An 11,972-nucleotide genomic window follows, 5' to 3' on the forward strand; every position below is an offset into this window, starting at 1 on the left:
TTTCATTTAGATAAAATATGCTAGAACAGAGGTAAATCAAGGGTAAAGCTGGCGACACAGGAACAAAACGCTGCTGTAGTCAGAGCAGAGAGTCGTATGGAGCTTAGCTTTAAGGATGGATGGACAATTCCTCCTTTTACTGCTCGATCCTCCACATGAGGGTTGCTGGTGCCAATCCCAGCCAACATAGGGTGAAAGACAGGGTCCATAACAGGGTCATATAGAGACAAACAACCATCCACTCTCACCTATACGGTCAATTCAGAGTGCCTAATCCCCAAATCTGCATGTTTGTGTGGGAGGTAACCAGAGAACCTGGAGAAAACCCTCACACACACGGGGAGAACATGCAAACTCCATGCAGAAAAGCCTGTGTTCTGATGGGTCTAATGCCAACTACTAAGAAAATTAAAACCAACCAGTCTTGTATAAAGTACTTGAAAGCAATACTTGAGTAAAAGTTAGTGCTGCGCAATAGGTTAACGCACGTTAATGCATTTCCATGACGACTCACTGGAGAAAGACGCATGTGTCATGTTTACGTGCCGCGACACCGGAGTCCAGGCACCGTTTACCAGTTAGCTCCATTAGCTGCATTAGCTCATTTAGCATCTTTAGCGCATCTACAGTCGAACTGGAGCGGTCTGTTTATTCAACGAAAAGAGCAGCGCTACAAATAACCAGTGTACCTGTGTACTGCGTATGTGTGCCTCTGTTTTTAAAGTTTTGCGTTACTTTGGAGACTCATTTTAACAATCCGAAGTCTTGTAAACATGATGTCACACACGTCATGCGTTAGCACGCCCAGCACTAGTAAAAGTACAAGTATCTTACCGTAAAATGACTTTGGTCGAAGTAAAAGTCACCTTTTAGAATATTACTCGAGTATAAGTCTTATAGTACCTGACACTTACTGTACTAAAGTATCAATTGATGAAAATTCGCTTAGGGCCCCAGTTTTGCTAGGGGCGGCCCTGCTACGAACGCGCCTTGCGAACCAGGGTTCTACTTCCGGGAGTCTTGTCTGGTCCACTTGGAGCCGAAATCTGCGACGAAAACAATTAGCGACAACAAACAGGCGTTACGTCACCAACTCAACTTTTATTTTGTAGTAAAGAAGATGGTGAAGGGAAATGTATCGGAGTAAATGTACACATTTTATTTAGGAAATGTAGTATAGTAAAAGTCAAAGTTGTCAGAAATATAAATAACAAAGTAAAGTACACATATGTGAAAATTCTAAAATGAAAGTTCCTTAACATTTTCAGCAAACACCTGCTTTACCATGTCCTTTACAGTGAGCAGCAGGAAGGACAGCACCGCCATCTAATCAAGACTTCAAGGTTTAATAGTCTCGCTGGACTCTATGAAACGCGTTATTAGGCCACATTACTATGAAGCACATCACAAAAAAAAAGAGAAGACAAAAGAAAACTTTTTTCCCCCTGTTTTAGATAATTAAAAGTCATGCATGCTGGGTCATTGCAAGAGCTATTCCTTTTGTGCTCTGATTGGCTTAATTAGCTTTTGAAGTAGAAAATTACTCCTTCAATGAGATTGTGTGATTTCTGAGAGTGTGAGGAGAATGGCTTAATCAAATATAATCAGAGAGGAATAATTAGGACTTATCTACGGCATAACATTACAATGGAATATTCTTTACAATGAGAATTACCAGCATATGGCTCTGCAGAGATCCAAGGCATGAAATAATAAAAGCTGAACCTTCTATTGTAAATGTAAGTATCATGCCTCCCCCCCCCCCGTCACATGTCGAGCACAGCCTTTTGTTCGTCTTTGTCAGTGCCAAGAGTCTCCAAATTATGAGAAATGGAACATGACACGAATTGTTGTTAAGTCCCCGACGCTGCAGCCACGAGTTCCAACCGAGAAAACCTGCTGAGTCCACACAGTCGCAGCCTTCCCGGCTATGATGGCCGTAATGTAGGCCTAAAACCCGTCTCACATCATGCCAACGGCTAATGACTTTGCAGTGGGAATGTATTAACAGATGATTGAGCTATGCAGCCAGTGCACTCGCATAGAAACCCTCACACATCTCACAGGCTCGGGGGTTGTCATGGGTACGAAGTGGACTGAAATAGTTGCTGCTCTTTGTTCAAACATCTACACTTATTTCCCTGCACTGCATTTTCATATTTTATATTTATTTCCCCTATTCCACTCTTAATATCCAGCCATCCTTCCACAGCTACGTTATTAGTAAGACTGGTTGTTCTTATATGTACCTAACCTCTTTTGGATTTGACTCACCTAGTTCATACATACAAAAGCTCCCCGTACACTAGGAAATAAATACCACACAAGCAGAGCACATACACACACTGAAGACACACAGAGCACACACACTGCCAAATCCACTTAACCAAACCACTCTCTTCCTGAAAACGGCTGATTTGGGCCCCCGCAGCCCCTAATCATCCAATCAGGGACAGAGCAATCTCCACCCCACTGGGCCTATCAGAGCCCTTCATTCAGGTTCCTCTGTTCCTGCGGCGATGGCAAGATGGAGTCGTGTTCAGAGCGTCCTGCCACTCATTCTGGGCACATTCAGAGGGACTATCCCTTGCTAGGATTTTGCGGTTCCTTTATGAAGCAGTCTGTGGTGAACTGGTCTGTCGTTAAAAAAAAAAAAAAAGCTGTGCATTGCCAGTGTCCTGTCAAAATCACATATCAACAATTTTGTTGGAACTGCTGCCCACCACAATGTTCTAAGTATATCAAAATATATTGTGTACAGTTGGACTAGATAGATCGATACATGTAGGTATGGAGGTAGATGGAGAGATAGATAGGTAGGTAAGGGATGGGTGGGTAGGTAGCTGATGATGAATTGGTAGGTAGGTAGGCAGTTAGTCAGGTAGGTAGGTAGGCAAGTGATGGAAGGATGGATGGTTGGTAGGTAGGCAGGTGGGTAGGTAGGTATGTACAGTATGTAGGTGATGGATGGATGGATTGATGATGGATGGGTAGGTAGGTGATGGATCGGTGGGTGGGTAGGTAGGTAGATAGTTGATCGGTCGATGGATGGGTAGGGAGGTAGGTAGGTTCAGGTATGTAGGTGATGCATGGATGGATGGGTGGGTGGGTAGGTAGGTGATGGATCAATGGATCAGTGGGTGGGTAGTTAGGTAGGTAGGTAGGTAGGTGATGATCGATCGATCAATGCATGGGTAGGGCGGTACGCAGGTAGGTAAGTATAGGTATGTCGGTAGTGGGTGGGTGGTTGATTAGGTAGGTGATGGATCAATGGATCAGTGGATTGGTAGGTAGTTAGGTAGGTGATGGATCGATCGATGGGTGGGTAGGTAGGCAGACAGACAGACAGAAGGACATAAACAGACAATATAAGTAAACATGAATCAGTTTACAAACAAAGTGGAATGCAATTTAAACTTTGCTCGCAGTGTGGGTCAGTTGAATGTTAGTGAACACAGGGTCAGGGCGACTGCCAGTCCTTTGTGCTCTGATTGGCCTAATTAGCTTATGAAGTATAGGAAATTACTCCTTCAGTGAGATGGTATGATTTCTGAAAGTGTGGAAAGAAAGACTTAATCAAATATATTCAGACTGAAATAATTAGGCCTGTTATCCGTGGCACAGAGTTATAATACATCTATGTAATGTATGCTTTTTTAAAGGAATTCTCCCTATTATGGAGATACCGCTGATGCTTCCTGTGTAAGCATATGAATGGCTTTGCCTTGATGCATTAGCGTTTGCGATATCTAACATCTTTACATTGTGTTTCGTTCCCCTTTTATTAAAAGAGGCACCTTTCTAGACGAGCAGAATTGTGTGCTCTATTGAATCTAAAGATCCATTTAATCAACTGGACGAAGGGCTTTTAGCTGCCACTGATTGTGCCTGTGTGGAAAACACTGATACCCGAAAGAGAGATGAAGGATGATGAGTGTCAGATGAATGGAGGAGATAGAGTAAGACCAAGCCAGACAGAAGGAGCTAGAGCTTTGCCTTTGACAGGGGGAGAAGCAAAGTACATTGTGCGAGAGGTCGAGGGTTGTTGTCACGGTGATAACAACCCCAAAATGTCCATTTTGTTTGCGCTGATACTGCCATCTGTTCATTTCGGTGTCATGAAAACATCCTCTTACACACTTCATGTGAAAGGGTTAAAGAAAATGAGTATAGGCTTTTAGAAAAAAAAAAAGAAAAGAGGACAGATAGAATTAGTTTCATATCCGTCTCTTTGACAGTGAAAAGAGACATGGTGTAATTAGAGAAAAGCAATCACCCATCCATATCTCTTTCTGTATGTCTGTACCTGTACTCTCACTCAACCTCTCCCCCCCATCTCAATCTCACTCTCTCGCTCTGCTCATCTCGGAGATGTTTTTGTCCATTTGATTTTCTCCTTTTTATGCTCCATAATGGCACATTGAGAAAACCTCCATCCACCCTCATCTTGTCCCCCTTTACTCTTCCATTATCCCCCCCTCCCCCTCCCCTCCTTTTTTGTCCTCTACACTTTCACTCTTCTTCCTCCTCCTTTCTCTCTGGCCCATCTCTCACTTTCCACCTCTCTCTCTATCTCATTACTCTGAGGGGGCCACCATGCTGTGATCCTGGCTATCAGTAATGGCTCATGGCCTTAGCGGATGGGAGATTGCAAATGTAGCACAGATGAAATATTAGGTGGTGACTGGGATTGTGTAAATCAATGGCTTATGAAGGCTGACCGTGCTCCTTCATCCTTTCACACACACACACACACACACATGAGAGGCTTGGCCTGCTCCTATTATTTCTCACTCCATGGGTAACCCTCACTTTCCCTTTGTTGGTAAATCACTCCTTCGCTCGTCTTTGTCTGTCTCAGTTTATCATTAACATCCCACTTTCTATCTATTTTTTTTAAAAAGGAAAGAAAGAAAACATCCACTCTCCTTCTCCTGCAACCTCCATAGTCCATTCCCCCCCACATTAATGGGATTTGATAATGAGGGCCATGACTTGGTCTTCATTTTTAGCCTCTTCCCTCTCTTCCTCCTCGTCCTCCTCCTCCTCTTATCTGCCTCTCTTTGCAGCAGAAGGTAGATAATGGGGATCAGAGTGTGTGTGTGTCTCTTCCATTAAAGCCCCTGCAGGTTCATAAACCAAATCACAAATCAAACAAAAGTGCAGAGCCGGAGCTGAAAGGAGTTCAGACGATGGCAGCCAAGTCTCCAAATAGGGTTTGGTAATGTTGCCATGAAATTAGTGAGGGAACCATCAAAATGGCATTTAAAATATAACTATAAGGGGGCTCACAAACAGTTTTAATGTGCTCGGAGTTCCAGCAGTAATTTGCACAGATTGTACAATTTCAGAGCTCATAAGCAGGGAGGTAAGCAAAAGTCAGCAAACAGGAATGCACAATGTTCTGCTGACATGTTCTGCGTTTTTATTCATCAACGTAATGACGCTCGTGAGCAGTCCGTGATGTCGCCGTTGCTCTCGACGAGACTCCGCGGATGACTGTGCATCATTTATATTTCAGTGGGTTTGTCTGAAGTGTGTCTGTTAAGTACCACTATCCTTCTTTCTTTTTTGTCACATCTCTGTGTCCGTCTCGTCTCTTCCGTCTCCCTTTAGAACCCATTATGCTTCTCAAGTTTATGGGAGATCGAATACTTGTTAAAGGAAAAGCAAAAGAAAAAAACTATAATTTGAAGTTTCACGAGAACTCATGTTCCTATAAAAAGTGTTGAGAGGCAGAATGGTTTAAACATTTCAATAATGAAATGTACTGTACGGTGACATACAGGTGACACTTTTAGAAAAGATCTGCATTTGTCAGTAGTTTTGGAGGCTTTGGCCAAGTACATAGTCACTGTCAAAAGCCTAGAATTGCTGTTTTGTTTACACTTGCTCTTTGTTAATTCCCTGTTAAATCAACCTCAACACCTTCTATCTAGAGCTACTTCTCAGTGACAAAAAAACAAACACTTGTTCTTTTTAACTTGTGAATCAGTGAATGAAGAGACTAAGAAAGAGCAAAGAGCGGATTAAAAGATTAAAAGGAGGCCATGTGTATGTATGTATATAAAAGTCATACCGTGGTATGTCATGTAAAATTTGACAAAAAAAAGTAAAAAAAAATTGTCCAAAATTTGAAAAAAAAAATAAAAAATCATACAAATTTCAAATTGTGTCCAAAATTTCACAAAAAAAGTAAAAAGAAAATGTGTCGATGTCCTGGGGGCCACTGAACATCAAGTCTCCTCAGGAGAAGTGAAAATAAAATCCAACCTTTTTTAGGAAAATGATTTGTTTAAGTAGTTCACAGAATTTCTAAATAAAAGTGTAGTTCACAATAAAAATGTATTTATGATGCAAAATGAATCTATTAATTTAACAAAGACATGCATAATTAACTCATTATAACTGGAGGGCCGCATGTGTGTGAAATGTCATTATAAAGTTAAAACTAGTTAACATACAGTAAAGGTCTAAGTAAAATCGATGTGTAATTACTATAGGAATGTAGATTTGCGCACACAAACACACACACACTTAAAATGCCCTCAATCCATTTTGCGATCTATTATTTTTAAATAACAATCAATACGGGAGGTTTTCTTCACACAGTTGTAGAAGGGAAATAAACCAATTCTCTCTGTTGATGTAAAAATGAAATGTCATTCTTAAAATATTTTTTTTTTGAGTGCAGCCTTCTCAAATGTCACCTTATATTTGTATTGGTATTGTTCTGTGTTGGAATCAGACTAAATAGCCTCAGTGCTTTGCGTTGTTAATTTTTCCCTGGTTTCTTTCCTTCGCGAGGACGTTTGCACTTCAGGCGATTCAAAACAAATTCCAGGCACATGTAATTATTGATTGCCTGGAAATGTCAACACAAGGCTATGGGTTTTTTTTTTTTTCTTTTAAGGTTGCATTCAGTGCTTCAGCAAATAGGACTGTAATGACCAAGGAGGAAATCTGTAAATACTAAGGTTATTTCTTTTTTAACCCTTAGTGCTCACGTGGCGCAGATCAAGTCGGGAATTTGCCTTGGGAATAATACAGGACTCCTTATATGGACATCCTGGGGGTGTGTGTTTATAGGTCACATATTTAGGCTTTACAAAATGTGTTTTTTTTCATCTTCATTTATATCATATCACATTAAGTAATGATATGAAGTAGTAATAAATGTGCAGAAGTCACAAAAATAGACCATTTCTCTTTTATTTTTGTTCATAAAACACGAGACGAGTGAACTTTGATCCGTGACGTATTTCTAAATTTCACAAATTCAATCCGTTTTTAAACATTTCGAGTACTTTTTGCTCAGATTTGTTGATGTGCTGAAAAAAGGATATAAGCCACTTATGTTGCACATTCTTATAGCCTCTGTATATACTGTATATTTAAACCTAAGTAATATATACAATATATATATATACACACATATATGTATGTGTGTATATATGTATATTCACATATATATCTGTATATGTATATGTGTTTATGTGTATATATGTGTATTTTTGTATATATACGTATATATGTATCTATATGTCTATATATGTGTGTATATGTATATATGTATACACATATATATAGGTATATATACATATACGTATATATGTATATGTGTGTGAGCTTGGGACCCTAAATATCCACACAGCCATAAAGTATTTCAATTGACACTGAAAAAGGGCTTTAATTAACCCACAGATGGGAAAATTACATCAAATTCAAAGAAGCATTTATATTGTGCTTTTTCTTTTTTTTTTTGCAAATGTGAAAACTCCTGGCTTTATATTGAACAATGCATCCTCGCTGCTCCCCGCGCTGAAGGCCTCCTAATGTCGGTGTGTTTCCACATGAGATTGTCGACAGATCATTACAATTATTTTAGTGCTGGTTGTATTTGCTGTTGATGATCCATGAAGCCTGCTTCCCCTTGGACACCTAGTGTTTTTACCTTTGTCTCAGGACAGGCGTTGTTGCTCACAACAGCCATTATCGTGCTATATTCCCATTCACTCAGTCAGTGAACACAGAAACAGAGCTGCTAATGGCAACCGAGTCGCATTTGCAAGAAATGTGCTGGGATACAGATGGAGAAAATAAATCCTCACCTGCATTTATATGATAATTAGTGTTAACTTTATGAACAAAACCAATTATTAGTGAGTCAACAACCTTGTTTTCACATAATAAAAGACAATGATGAGATCTTCAGGTTTGTGACCTGAGGTTTAACTGAGAAATCCCCCCCCGCTGGTTTTACAATAACACCATCTGTAAAACTGTATCTACTGAGCACTCGAGGTCCAGCGCTCAATCAAATGTCTTTGTTCCTCCATTTTTCAACTTGACAAATGTGAATATTTTCTTGTTTCTTTGCTTCATAGAACACAGAAATAATTAAAACTCAATCATTTTTGTTTGTGGACAAAACAGGATATTTGAGAACATTGTAATTTCCAGGTTTGGGAAAACACCAATCGACATTTTAACCCTTTCACACGGAGCGTATCGCGGACAACAGGTTTGCGCGAGCACATTTTGCATTACCATAATTGCACGACGGTTTCTGCTATCGGAAAAATTCCAACGGTTTCTGAAAGCTGAGAAGTTGCTCATCAAAACCAACGTGTGGTTATTACGGTAATTTTACTTGCGCTGTTGCAGGAAGCCAGAGAATCAGAGAGGAGTGAGTTGGAAAAACACCTGTACATAGTTCCCATTTTGTTTTTGCACATATTTTAAATATGTTTTATACAGTTCAAATTCGTACAACTACAGTGTTTTTTCCTTCATTTTAAATTGTTAATACGCTAATTTAACATTTAACAAATTGGAAATAAAGTTATTCTGGGAAACTGGGCAAAAGCTCTGAGTCACAAGACATTTTCTGGCCCTTTTATGGTTAAAATAAGGACAAAAAAGCTTCGCTTAGCTTAGCCTAAAGGGTTAAGGTCCAAACAAGTACTGGATTAATCGACAAAATACACGACAGATTAATCGATGATGAAAATAATGAGCCTTAATTTGCAAGTAGCAGCTAATCGGCCACAATTGGTACATGATGAGTTGTCTGTTGCTCTGTGTGAAACCTCCATGTCTGACGTCTCCGTTGACACGTTGCAGACACCAATCTCGTTTGACTCAAGTCTACGACGACTCCAGCCACCCCAGCCTATCAGAAATGACACCCGAACAGGAATTCAGCATCACTACCTCATAGAGAAGAAGAAAAAATTGAGAACATCAGGATCATAAAAGCTGACAGAGATCACAGACAACAATATGCTCAGCTGTCAAACTGCCAGCAGGAATCGGAGCTAAATTAAGCCCTGGTTTACTGCAACGCTGCCCCGTCACTTCTCTCCAACATTCTGCTGACATGACGCGGTCAGTGCTCCTCCTGCTGGGAGACTAAGAAGTGCGTGACCTTCGTGACACTTGTTTGTTCTCTATAGTTCCTTCCCGGATGTTTAGGATCTTTACCGTTGAGATTTCATAGGATGTTTCAGTCCAGCGAGTTGATATTCACATGTTTAATCATATGAATGAGCATTAGAGTCGCAGTCTTTTGCTCGGCCCCAGTGGGGACGCATTGGTTAAAACAACTCTGTCTGTCAGATACACAGTGTCAGTGATGTATCCTGTGGTTTTAACAGGAAATCAAATTCATATTAAACCGTTAATTTACCCAAAGGTATGAAGAAAACACTGGGTTTTTAAAAACAATTGCTCTCCATCTCTTCCTCTTTTCATTCTCTCTCTCCCTCCCTGTCTTCTCGTCCCCAGTGTTCATTGCCACATTGAGTTTTCACAGGAATTTGAGCATGAATCTTTAATTAGCAACAGCTGCTGTTCCTGTGTGTGTGTGCATGTGTGCGTGTGTGTGTGTGTTGCTAACCATTCTCATGGGCACGCTGTCACCTCAATCACAGTTTCACACACCAAGCAGCCTGACACACACACACACACGAACACCCAGGCAAACTTTTCCAAATTCACGTCATACATCTGCATCCATCACTCGCCGCACGAAACGTTTCGTCAATGTATATTTTTCAGCTTCTTTGGCTCGCTTCCTCTCCATCTTTTTTTTTTTTCCTTCCCGTCTCTTCCTCTCGTCCTCTTTCACTCTCTTTGTCCTCATTTGCTCAGCTGTTAGCCATGAATTATGTATTATATCCTTATGGAGTGAGAAAAGTTAGCTCGGGGCTATCATTCCCCACTTAACGATCGTTAGTTGTGTTTTTGCACCAATTAGAGCTTGATGGCAAATCACATTCTTTTTCCAACTCCTACATAATGCAGCCTATTGCACCTGTTACTACCAGTTGCTACGGAAAACGGCATGTCAGAAATTATGAAGGAAATATCGGAAATAGCCTGAGATGAAGGTGAAGGTGTGAGATTCATTTTAAAGGGCATCACACTTAATGACATGCAATTAGGTACAGGCCTTGTGAGAATGGTAAAACTAAATCTAAAACAGGAACACAAGGCATGGAAAATAACATATACGCGATTAAGCACTTGAGTATTTTTACTTTTTAATTCTGTGCAGAAATAATATATTGTAACTAGGGCAGTAAATCGATGAAATTGCGAAAATAAACCTGAAGCTTATAACAGATTTTTATTGATATAAAATCAGGGAATGAACGTAGAATCAACATAAAAAGCTTTTAATGGCTTTCTTTATACTTTAAACACAGACTTTTCTCCTGTAAAATACATATTTGGCACAAAAAAAGGCATCTTGATCTTTACTTATATATTCTCTGCTCTGTTTGAGGAGGAGTTATGCAAATTATGGCTCCGGTGTGTCATCAAGCCATATTTTTTAGACACGCCCCCAGAAATTCTGAACAGAACTCTGGAGAGAAACCGATTTTTTTTTCACATTCTCAGCCACAATTTTTTTTTAACACACAGTACGTAATGCACGAAGAGTTGAATCTCCGCATTTGCTTTATATGCCCTTTAAAGACAAACAAATATTATTTATATTTCATTTTGGTTTATGCTTACCTGCAAAGTTGTGCGAGATGGATTTTCCTTGAGTTCCTCCTTTACTTATTTGACTGGAATCTAAAACTTAATTCAAGATATCTAAAAACTGAACTAGAGATATAATGACGAACCCCATACACATGAACGGCAAATAGTGAGTAAAATACTGAGTAGCAGATATCTGTAACTGTAGTTTTGACTAGTAAAAATGACTTCGAAGATATCGGTAGTGAATATCCTGTCTACCGATTAACGTTACAACCTCTCACCATAAGACAGTTACCTTTTTTACAGACCAGATTTATCTGTCCTCTCTGACAGAAGAGAATACAACTCCATCTGTCAATCACTCAAAAAAACATGATGATAAAAAAATGTCAGATTAATCTGAATGGTTTGGTACATTTTGTGTAAACACAAGTTGTGGTGACAACAGTGTCAGTCAGCCCGCTGAAAAGTAACAAAAGAAACAATGTTGACTATCTCACGTGGTATAGTTACTGCCTCGGGTCTTATCTGTGACAGTTCTGTGTTTGGCAAACACATCTTTTGTCACTCAGTCACCTGACTCCTTTTTGCTGCTATCATAGCTACTGTACATATAGATCACATTACAATAACATGGAACTGGCTGTAATGACCTGCGTAAGGTAAAACAATGAATAAAGATGCGTTTCTAATACAAACTATAGCCTCTCATCACCATCTATCCCCTCGCTGTTGCAAGGATTTCAGTTACATTTCATATTTATAACCACTGTATGGCCTTGTCAGCTGAGACAACAACTTATTTCCTTTATCTGCTCTTTCAGAATAGGCCTCCTCTCATCTCGTCTTCTCTTTCACCAGACAGGTGGGACTTTTATTTTGCCGACTACAAGGCAATTATGTGGGATAAATGTCATCTTTTTCTGGGTCACACGGTGGAGTAGTGGCTAGCATTGTTGCCTCACGGGCAAGAA

This window comes from Microchirus variegatus, assembly GCF_963457635.1.
Source record: "Microchirus variegatus genome assembly, chromosome: 22".
Taxonomy (NCBI): domain Eukaryota; kingdom Metazoa; phylum Chordata; class Actinopteri; order Pleuronectiformes; family Soleidae; genus Microchirus; species Microchirus variegatus.